Source organism: Larus michahellis, chromosome 5 (genome assembly GCF_964199755.1).
Source record: "Larus michahellis chromosome 5, bLarMic1.1, whole genome shotgun sequence".
Classification (NCBI taxonomy): Eukaryota; Metazoa; Chordata; class Aves; order Charadriiformes; family Laridae; genus Larus; species Larus michahellis.
The window spans coordinates 20,110,910-20,122,853 of NC_133900.1; the positions used below are offsets into that span (position 1 = coordinate 20,110,910).

An 11,944-nucleotide genomic window follows, 5' to 3' on the forward strand; every position below is an offset into this window, starting at 1 on the left:
CCACACAGTATTCAACCAGCCATCGTCCCAGCACTATGGGATTCTTCCATTCTTGGTCTCCTTTTCAGAAGGGGCTCTTGACTCCTTCATATACGCAGCTGGATGCCTCACACGAGGAATGTACTTTTCTCTTTCTTGTGACAATGCCCTTAAATTCAAGGGGATGGAGACACAGAATAGCCCAGACTTCAAAATTAGAGCTATCCTAGTACCTACATATCTGGGCACTTGCTTTATGCCTCCAGAAACTGGTGGAGTTTTTACACAGCTGTATCATGACTTTTAGTTTGATGACAGACCGATCTGTCGTAACAAATAGTGGTGACACTTCAGAGGGCTGGGCAGCTTGCTTTTTTCCATCAGCGACTCCCTGCACGGCCAAGCAAGAGCAATATTGTGCTTTGCTGGAAGCCCATTTTAGGTTTCCTACACTAGAAGAAGGTTCACACATTCTGATCTTCCAGCAAAAATGGAAATATGAAAAACAGACTGATCAGCTCTCCATGACTGAAGAGCCGGCAGTGAAGTCAGAAAGGAAAATACCACAGGCTGATTTTTTAAAAGTGTGTTTCTATTTTCTGTTTCTGATGCAATGACACATACAGTTCTTGACAGCACGTTAATCCAATATGCAGCAGGATGCTTTCTATTTTAAGTTGTTGGTTTTTTTTCCTTCTGAATTTGGTATGCTGCTTGGCCTCCTATGTCCAGCATGGGAGAAATACACACCAGATGATTTTTGCAGGTGAGGCAGTGAATTCCCAATGTCAGAAGCAGTAAACTATGCAAACTGAAGTCAAAGAAAGGCAAAATTGCTCACTAGATAGGACAGATGGCTGTGGGTACTGGCTGCCCCTGATCTGCAGGATGCATTTTTTTTAAATCACAGTACCTCTTCATAACCTGGGTTCTACTTGTTTTTAGTTTTTAGGTCAGCTGCCACGTGGGGGGAGGGGGGGGGGGTCAGAAAAACATCCCTTGAAAAGTACCAGGTAGATGCCTGGAAGCTTTTTAGTGTGGAAAGGTAGGGCAGAGCCCATGCTCATTAATGCTTTTATAAGCCTATATTCACTTTAGTAAAGCCAACGTTATTCTGTATCACACAACTGCTATCCCCAAACAATTATTTAGAAGATAAAAAGATCTAACACTCTCACACTTTAGAAAATAGTCAGTCGCTCAGGGATCCTGACGGTGCATGTAATGTAAAAATACCAGTTTCACTGAGAACTTAGAAGGTCCCCCAGGAAGCAGTAGATGATTCTGCCTTCCAGATTTCCCCGGAGTGGAAACCTGTCCCTCTTGATGTATGACACAGACTAGGAGCCTTCAGTAGTTCCTACTCAACATGGAAATGACAGATGTGAGTTTTAACTTCGAGATAATAAAACCAAGAGAGAAACGCAGGTGCACACAGAACCTCATTCTCAAATCCTGCCCTGAAAAACAGAGATGTAAAGAAAGGTCCCAGCCGTATCAGCAGTGCCTTGACCAGTAGGCCACAACATCAGGCAGAGGAGAAGAAACTTTATTCCTGGGCATCTGCTGGGCTTTTCTATTGTTATGATGTATGTCCTTCCAGAGACCCAGGAGGCCCAGTCAGAGTCCTGAAGCCCAGTGTACTTCAATGCAAAGTACATCAGACATACCCACATCTCCTTCTCACACCATTTGTAGGAACAGTTGGGAAAAGAAGCGGAACTGAATTTCATTACTAGTCCAGCTGGCTTGTAGAGAAATAAATACAATTTGATACCCCATTTTCATAATATTCAGAAATGTGCAGATGAATGCTGAAAAGTAAAATAAGGGTATCAGGATTTCTTTTCACCCTTTCTGTTCAATATATTGTGTGCCATCACACGTTATCTTTTATTATATACACAAGACTCTTTAGAACACTGTCTCTGTATTTCTTGCAAATGGGAGACAGCTCCTTCTAGGTTATTATTTTATTGATATAGTGCCATAAGTGCACACAGCAAATGTCCATAAAGTGTTGTTTCCATAGATCTTTTTTACTGTGGGCTTTTTCTCAGGTGGTTTCCTCAATTCATGCTTACTTAATCATATTTCCTCTCATCACAAGCCTTTGATAATCAGGGCACTAAATACTATGTGTTTAACTTGTGTTATTGAAAAATACTTCTTTCAAGATGCCTTGAGGAAAAATAAGTTCCTCTATCGTATTGCTGCTTATTGGGGTCTGACCCACTGAGTTCAATCAAAGTCTGTCCACAGTCTGCATAAGAAATCCAAGGAGGACCCCTTAGGAGAAGAGAAGAGTTGCTTTTGGCAGAATCCTTTGTGCTCTTCAATATTTTATGAAGCAAAATAAATAGGCTCATGAGGAGGACAATGTACTTTGGCATTCAACGTATTACAGTCCAGTCAGAGCAAATATAAGCTACTTGTTGAGTCATTATACAATGTGGCTTCATAACTGTGATGATCTAAATACTTGACCCATCAGGCAATGAAAGTGGTCTCTTGCAGCGACAGGACTGTTGAAGCAGCATCATGACAAAAGCGAAAGCAATTGCAGTTTCCAGAGCTACCAAGTATGGCTCAATAACCTAAAGCCTTCAGGCTGTGGAGGAAGAGCAGAAGGTAGGTCAGAAAGCATCTGTCAATAATTTAAGAGAGCAGCACAAAAGAAAGCACAGAGCAATTCAAACTATGTGAGAAGGAATACGTTGTTATATAGAATTCATATTAATAACAGACCATTAGAAAATTAATTACTATGATTCCATAATAAGAAGAGGAAGAAAATTATTAAATGTGCTAATTCATTGACCATGAAAAAGGTGCTTTGGGTTCAGTGGATTTGTAGCATATTAGGCATGTTTGTAGCATATGAGACTGATTCTATCTTTGTTTCCTCCAGAAACAAAGTTTATATTCTATCATGCTATCAATGTATTTTTGTGGCCGTGCACGTCACACTGTCTGTTTTCTCAGAATCTGATATAAAGGTTAAAGCCCTGACGATAATTAAGGTTCTACAGAACTCAGGAAAAGCCAGCCTGCAAAAGAAAAGTTTGATAAGATCCTCAACACAGGTTATACCTTTCACTTATGCCTTACTTAACACACAAATGCATAGAGGGCAGAGGATATGCAAGCGTCCCAAATACAGAAAAATTTCAGCTGGAGATCACCAGGCTTGAGACATCAAAGCCTGTCAAGAAAAAGGCACAAACCCATGGTCCTTCCTCACAGAACTGCACAGTTAGTCTACTTCCCCTATGGCCTTTGCCTTTTTAATCTAGTCTTAAAAACACAACTTTCAGCATATTAGAAAGATGAAACATAGATAATGGTAGAAGTTACATGCTTTTGTGTGGATCGAAGAGCAAAGGCTCTTCACTACATAGGAATTCCAAGCGAAGAGCAAAGGCTCTTCACTACATAGGAACTCCGAGAAATACCTATGGACTACATAGGTATTCCAAGAAAACATGGGAATTCCTGGATAGACAGAGGCTGAGATGAACAGAATCGTTTTCACCTATTCCCTTTATTCTCCATCTGTAAATCATCCGTGATCCCTGAAGAATAATCTCTCCAATATCTCTCAATTGCTGAAAATGGCTGCTGTGAATTCTCTGAGAAGCCTCCTAATTTCATAGTGTGTTTGTTGCTTTTCCCACAACTCTCTGCTTTAATGTCTAATAACTAAATAATGCCATCAGGTATATGGACATAGCTCCCACTGGCTTCGAGAGCAAATAAAGAAGGGAAATTTACTTCATCTATGTAAATGAGGCCTTATCATGCTACGCAATACTGCAGACACTAAGGAAGTTATACTAGCAAAACTCCTTATAGAAGGCAATTCTGCTTAATGCAAGAAAGAAAAATGACAGAAATTGTGAGGAAGGGAATAGGAGTGCACATTTACCCCTTTAAAAGGTTGCAGCCATAAAAGCAGTGCTTAATTCAAAAGCCAGATACTAAGTGCAGTAAGCTGAATATTAAAATAAAGTTTATTTGGCAGTAAACTGATGAACTTTAAGAGTGCAGTGAACTGTGTGCCTTGTGTACACATATTAAGCAAAAAACCTTTTGGTTAAACTAATGTTCAAGGTACAATTCAGAGACACAAATGCAAGAAAATGCCCAGGACAGGTCAGAGTTAATGTTTTTTGGGTATCAAAAAGCAGGTTTTATGACACTATGTATTGTTTCTAGACTTAATACCAGTAGTAACAGAAAAGGACACTGACAAAAATAGCTTGACTGATGAAAGAGGCCTTCTATTTAAGACGCTATATTATAAAGACATTTATTATACATTTGGTATTTTTAATTAATTCACTCTTTCTAAGCTTTAAAGTAGCATCCCCGTAACAAGGGTTTGATTTCAGACCATCAGTTCTCTGACAGGTCGAACAAAGCATGTTTACCATAACCATCATGTTTGCCAGAGAATAAAAACTTCCACTTGCTTTTAGCTTATCAAAAGACAAAGGAGATGATGATATTTAATATGTGTTTTCTTTCTTGCCTTTTTTTTTTTTTTTTTTTTTTTACTCCCCTCATAGCTTGTTCCTGGTGACTTAAATATATTGTTTCTCTTACTGTTCCATAGACACCTATCTGTGATCTCTGTCAAAGACAGGCTACCAGAGTAGATGGCTCTTTGGTTTACCCCAATTTGGCCTTTCATATGTTTTTATGAGTGCCTAAGTGTCGAATGAAGGTGCCAATACCATTTACATGCTTAGTTCTTGTTGTGGATTGATTAAGCCTTGTTTCTGGAAAGAAGCTGGACATAGTTAGTACTGAGATGTCTTAAGCAAAGTTGCATCTTGCTCTCCCATCTTTCTTCCACAATAACACTCTATCTCAATTAGGTAAACAATCAGGAATGTTTTCCTCTGATGGACAGGAAACCTGCCATTTTCTCTTTAAAATGCTAAAAGACATTTATTCTTAGAGACATCTCTGTTCACAAATGTACTTAACTGGTTGTTGTAATAGAATAATTTACACATGCTCAGAAGTAGCGATGCATGTGGGTGAGCATGGCTCTCAAACGTCATGGCAACTGATACACAAATATCTTCAATGGTAACGATTTGTCTGAAAGCATTTACAATTAACTTCTGCTTCTTGGTACTTGTTGCCCTTGCCTGCAAAGTTTCTAGATAAGATGTCTTCTAATTGAGCATTCAGAGGGGGTTTTAATGTGGCATCAACATTAATGAGATATTGGACAGTAATTTAAGCACCAGTAAACTTGGGAATAGTCAGCGATTAGTAAATATATGTCTAATTATACAGTGGCAAGAAGCAGTTTGAAGGAAATTTTAAATTACTTTCTTATTATTCTTTATTTTTTAATTTTCTGTGCCTGTAACAGGAATACTCTAACTTGATTCTCCATCTCAAGTTTAGAAGAATCAGTCCTGACGTTACTTCTAGGGTTGCAAAAAAAAAAAAAAAAACCCCTTCATAAAATTATCTTTTTTTCTGATAAGTTTTCAACAAAACATTACTTTTGGAGGGGGAGGATAAGACATGTTTCTGTGTAGAATTTTCAGTGTTTCGATTTTCTATTCATATTGGGAAAAATCAGCATCTTTCCTAAATGTAAAGCATGTACCAGTAGTTATGCCCCCAATCTCCTTCATGGACTGTGTTGTCCAAGTCAGTATTTCCAATAATGTACTGTTGTTATGGGATTCTGTTATTCTGTAGTCCAAGCAAGAATAAATACAGGGAAAAATATCTTAGCTGGCAAATCAGCCTCTGGAGAAAATGGCAGAAGGACACACCTGAAGTACAAATCCCAAAGGAAACTGTTGTAGTGATTTCCTATATAAAAATAGTCTATCAATGCTGAATAAAACATTTTCAACCGCTATAATTTACTTTCACAGAAAAGCTGTCTCTTGTGCGAGTAAATCATCTTTTATAATAAACTCTAGATGTCACCCAGATAATGGGTTCCAAAAAAGAAGTGATTGTTCTTCAGTGCAGGCGCTCCCAGGTTTTATTGGGTCCTGACATTTTCAAGTATGCTCTAACTCCAAATCTCATTATTTGTACTGTATCCCCATTAAAACTTTGACAGTCATGATTTTCCTTCACATTTTTAGTCTAAACAATCATAGACCCTCATAAACTGAGATGACAGGATCCTAAACCCGGCTCTCATTAGAGTAATCTTGTCCTTTTACTAATTTAAAAGTCCAAACAGCAGTCTATCATCTTATGCAAATTACATCATGGATGGAAAAAAATTGGTATTAAGAGGCTCTATTATTATTATATTAAGACAGTCACAAATTAGCAGCATTATCTACCAGATAATTGCAGAAAAGTTTCAATATAAAATTGAAAATTATATATAAATATATATATTATATATAAACAAGTACATAACTTTTAATATTATACTTGCTGCTAAGGATGACTGACTATGAAAGGCAAAACTATTAATGAAATGAAAACTAAATTTATTAAAATATTGTTTAATTTAAAATAGCTCTACATCCAGGCGGTACAAAGGAAAATCTCTTTTATCCCTTGCTTTGATGAATCTGGCCTGTGATCTTGTGAGCTTCTAAAGATGATCAAATTGAGCAGAGAACCCCATGAATCCTAACACAGTGCTCTGAGTGATGTCCTTAATGAACACAGCATGAGGTATTTAGACCATCTTGAGGACAACTGCTTCCATCAAGCTACTCATATCTTCAAACAGCTATTTATTCAAGATACGCCATGGGTCAGCTATTGAAGCACTCATCTAGTAACATCCTCTTCTATGAAGCAAATTAAATTTGCATATTTTGCCATGTCTGAGAGTATTTCTGTCACTAGAAAGGTTTAGGTTTGTTTTGCTTTATTTGTTTTTAAGTTATTTTCTTTTACTGTTTCTTCTTTATTTTATTCATTATTTCTATTACTTGGATAGTTTTATAGAAGAGAACTGAAGGGAAAGTAAGAAGAAACAAAGCAAAAATTATATGCCACGTGAAAATAATATTTATAGTACTTCTGTCCATATTTCTATTACCAGCTGTAAAATTATTAGTTTCACCCGCGCATTAATTTTTAAGAGAATAAAATGGGTACCCAGTGTAATACACACAAGCCGGGAGGCCCCGGGCAATGCGTGTGCTTGGTAGGCCGTGTTCTCACCTTGCACAGAACGCTGCCTTTGCAAACAAGAGCCGCTTGGCTCTTTCTGCCGCCAAGCTCGTTCGAGGCCGCGGTTGCTGCTCACCTAACCCGGCAACATGAACTTGCACCTGGGGCAGGGGCTGGGCAGGGGACACGTGCTGTGGGTAATCAATATTTAATTTAACATATTCAGTAAAAGATCCTGCATGTCTTTTTCTCTGTGATGTCTCCCTTCTTTTTCATAGTGCCACCTTTTTGTTCTTTTTCACCAGAGAGAAAAACATTCAGCCCTGCTTTTAATGAGTCCAGAGAGATTGTTTTCCATTTATCCAGAACAGATGTCTGCAAAAACCCCTTGCAGAATCCAGGCAAAAATGACATTGTCATTTACCGTGTGAGACCTGTTCATTAAACTATGAAAGAAGTGCAAGTGGAGATATATTCTCTGAAATACCATTTTCTGCTGAAGCACACGTGTACCTTTAGATGGGTCGCGCTGTTAACAATCACTGCTGCTCAAACTGTGAAGCAGTAAGATTGGAAAGGCAGCGAGTCAGGATGGTAACCCACAAGACACTGTTGGTGGACGGAGCTGGCAGAGGCACGGTCATTGCATTACCTCGATTGCCAGATTTGGTTCATCCTCTGGCAAGCTGGAAACTTAAAACATCCGCATACTTTTTCTGTGAAGAGAAATATAAACATAGGATTACAACGTAAGCTGTGTTAGTTGTTTAAGAGTGCTGCTAGCAATCAATAAGTAATTAATTGCATATGCCTTATCAAATAATTTCCTGATTATCATAAGGGAATTCTACTGATGGCTTGGCAAGCTTTTAAGCTACATATCAGGCACTGTAATACAAATTAGCCTTCTTGCTCTTTTGGGGGCTGGAGAGGTCTCAAAACTTTGTTAGATATAAGATGGTATTGTACTGCAGTTCACTCCAGGAGAATTTTTAACAGAGACTTACAGTTCTAAGTAGCTATAAAGATATATTTCAGGGCAGGATATAATGCTTTTTAGCAATAACTTCAAATGCCACTGTCACCTGTTGCTATTAAATTTCCTGTTAGAAGGAAGAGATCACAAACAGCATTCTGGTACATTTCACTTTGGTTAGTGAATTTCAAGAGTCTAATGCTTACCTAGGCATTTTATTTTCCAAAATAAGTGTTTATCTTTCAATAGATCAGTGACTTAAGTAAATACGAATACAGCCCTATTCTTGAGAATTTTATCATATTGCCTGGTGTCTGCATTGGCTTCAGTGATATCACTCGAAGAGTTCGGTAATATTCACCATGAGTGAAGAATGTCAGTCTTATTTGGCAGTTTATTTGGGAAGTAATTATTATATAATGGTTACCAGCGTATGCTACTGGGAAAACCTTAAAGGAGAATCAGTCTGCAGATGCCTATTTACTCCTTTCAGACTTTCTTGATTGAATATGGCAGCTACATTAGGATCAATAAATCCTTTAGTCTGAAGTATTCTTGGCGTTCATGCCTCTAGGTAGATGGAAAGCGGCTGACTAATTCTCACTGTGTATAAATTTTCTACATGGATATCAGCTCAGATTTTTATACAGTGTATTTCATACTTGAAGATCAGTGCCTGTGAAATACAACGTTAAACACATTCTAAACTGAAGCATATGAATAGATGGCAAAGATCAGCAATCTATCAGCAACTTTCTTTTAAGATGAAATTAAAGGTCAGTGTGAGGTCTTCTCCAACACTGCTACCCCGCTTAAAGACTGCAAGGCGCTCTAGAGTGGGCACGTATCTAAGTTGGCTGTGAAGAATCACAGAATTGTGCAGACAGTTGATACGGTGTGGCCACCAGTTCTGTGTGAAGCTAACAGCACCGGCCCCAGGGTTTGTCAGCCGTTGCCTGGACTTCTCTTCGCCTGCCTGCAGCTTTGTTTCATTGCAGAAATTACCTAATGATCAGCTGTGTCCGCTATCTGGGTTGCTTTAGCTTTTGCTTAGCTTTGTACAACTGTGTGACGTAACGCTTAGTGTTTTATATCCTTTTGTGATGTGATGCCTATTGTTACATATTCTTCAGCAAAAGGAAATTCGCCCAGGCAAATACCCTGAGCTGTGCCTGCGAGGGGCCAGGTAGGGAATGGTCACAGGGTTTACTGCAGACACACACCATCAAGCTTGAGAGGAAGGTGCAGCTCCTTCTCTGGGTCTTATGTGGGCTGAGAGGCAGCAAGGAGTTAGTGAAAGAAAGTGAAGCATAGCAGGGAAAAAAGAGCATGGCTGCCTTGTACTTACACAATCATTTATGCTTCTGGAGTGAAAGCTTAGCAGGCCATTGTCAAGGGTCACTTCTTATGCAAGGCAGTGGCAAATTAACTCTGAGATGGAGCTATCTGACCTTCATCTCTACTGCCTCCTTGATTCCTGAGTCCCCAGTGCTCCAGTTTTTGCTATAAGCTCCTTAGAACACACTCAGGCTATTTCACTCAAGCCACTGTTACACAAAAGAGATGTTCCCTTAATGAAGTGTAGCCCAGCAAAGGGAGACCACAAAAGATCCTCCACACTATACATAACTTGAATAAAGTCATATATCTGTTCAAAAAGAAATGATATGGATGTGTTTAAAGTACCCAACTTATTTGAAAGCCTCATAAATGATATTGCTTATCTATTTTCAGACTAAACAAAACCATTAGTTACAAAATAGCAGCCTTCCTCAAGTATAATTTGAGGTGTTTACTACAGACAGTCCTGCAAAATGTATCTTATTAAGAGGGATTGTATCTCACCTTCAGGCCCTTCAGCCAAAGAATTAGCATGTACCAACTAAAATCTGTATTTTTAACTGCATTCTATTTTGGCTAGAGAAATTCAGTTGATCTTTATATCCTTTTAAAAAATGTATACAAAACACTTCACCAGATGCAGTTCTAAAAAACGTGTGGTGAATTTCCTTTTACCTCTATGTAGAGCCACTCAGTCAGTCTCCTCCTCAGTTTTCCTCCGTTCCACAAAAACAGTAGAAACCCATATATAAGCCCAAGACATCTTAACCGAAAAGCTCAGTTGTTCAAAACCAGCAAAACATACTGTACTCAAACAATGTTAAAATGAAAGAAGGAAGAAAAGACTTGATGCCAGGACAGGAAATGACTGTCAAGAACTGTTGAAAAGTTAAGATCCATGAATGAGAGGATATACAACGAAAACTGAACTAAATATTTGCTGAGTGAATTACTGCTGGGAGTGCTTAAAATTATATAAATTTCATGCCACTTTTGTGGAAGCAGAAGCATTTTACCTTAAAAATAGCCACATTCTTCTCTTCTGTAAACCTCTTCTCATGTAACTCTGCTCAGCACCGTGGAGGATTAAGACAACAGGCTTTGATTTCTTACAGGAGAGAGGTGAAGATGATGAAAAAGGAGAACTGCAAGTGGCGAGGAATAACTTTTGCTCCTGAAAACAAGGAAAAATCTGACCTTGCATAATACCTTTTGCTTTATTTATGGCTGCTGGGAGGAAGCGTTCACTGGGAGGAAGAATTAAAGCAGAACTAAAAAATGGGAATCAACTCATGCTGCAGGCAGTTTCATTCAAGGTTGAATGCTTGGATGTGTTATGAATATGGCCGTCTTTCCTTTCAGTCAATTATCTTCCATAAGCCTCTGCCAAGTACAGGTGTTTTCATCCTTCTCTGCAGTACTGAGTATTACTGTCCAGACTGTGAGTAAGCCCTACGTCCTGGATACATATGCTTAACTGAAATATGTTGAGAAAACTTGGAATATGGCAAAACCTCCAAACTTGCCCACACCATGCCCAAGTGCAATCATACTACAACACTGGGGGCACCTGCTAAAAACCACATACCTTGGGCAGAGTAGGCAAGATTAAGGAAGACAATAGTATCTATTTTTCATTGCACATCATGATGTAAAGGCCTCCGAGTCAATGCATGTCTGAGAAGCCATCCTGTTCTCAACCTGCTATCAAAGCCTCATCATTCTCACAGGCTACCTCCAGTGTCTCTGATGCACTGCTCAGGGGTGGTCTCCTTCATGAAGTCTGGCTTTTCTGAATAGTGGAAGCTCTGAAACCCGCCCACAGTCAGATATGAAGGCTAGTTGCCACTGCTTACTTATAAGAAAAAAAAAAAAAAAAAAAAAAAGTAAAGCATGGGCTGCTCTTTCTTTGCAAGAGAGAAAAATTATGAGGAATTCAGCATCTTGTTCCAAAGTCGTCAAACAATTTGGGCAAGCACAAATGGAATAGCTGTTCCCACCGGACCAATGTGACTTCTCCTAAGGAAAATTATTGCAAACAGAAATTAACTTACAAGTTGTGCCTCAGAAAGTTTAAGGAATACTCAGAATGACTCACAATACTTATAAAAGTCCCTAATGACTGCTCAGGAACTCACATCAAGGTTAAGTTTAGTAACAGACATCTGACTTCCCTATTCTCAGGTATTGTTCTGAAGTATGTAAAATCACTTTCCTACAGGTGATTGACATAATTAATGAATGTTAAAACACCAGTTTGGCTAGAAATCATGAATGTAGTAAAAGATAAGGAAGGAATTAATTTTTTTAATTGTACTTAGAGATACTATCGTTTTTATTTTAGTTATGAAGCTTAACTATATTATCAACAGAGATTTGGCTGTCATCATCAAGAATTCAATGACTGCTGTGATGAGAAGCAAAGCCAAAATAAATATATTAGACTTTGCAATTAGGTGGGTATTTTTATACTTATGGAGATATAATAGATAAAAGGCTAGGGGAGGTTTGCAGGAGATT

The 11,944-nt window shown here is 38.5% G+C and overlaps 1 long non-coding RNA gene across 1 annotated transcript; it reads right to left on the minus strand.

Annotated features, from left to right (window-relative positions):
- Window positions 1–1,194: 1,194 nt before the first annotated feature.
- LOC141743976 (uncharacterized) lies at window positions 1,195–10,598 on the minus strand. The gene is made up of 3 exons (XR_012587295.1): window positions 10,441–10,598; window positions 7,621–7,823; window positions 1,195–2,590 (listed from the first exon to the last, which is right to left on the minus strand). It is a non-coding gene; the product is annotated as an uncharacterized LOC141743976 (long non-coding RNA).
- Between the last annotated feature and the right edge of the window lie 1,346 nt (window positions 10,599–11,944).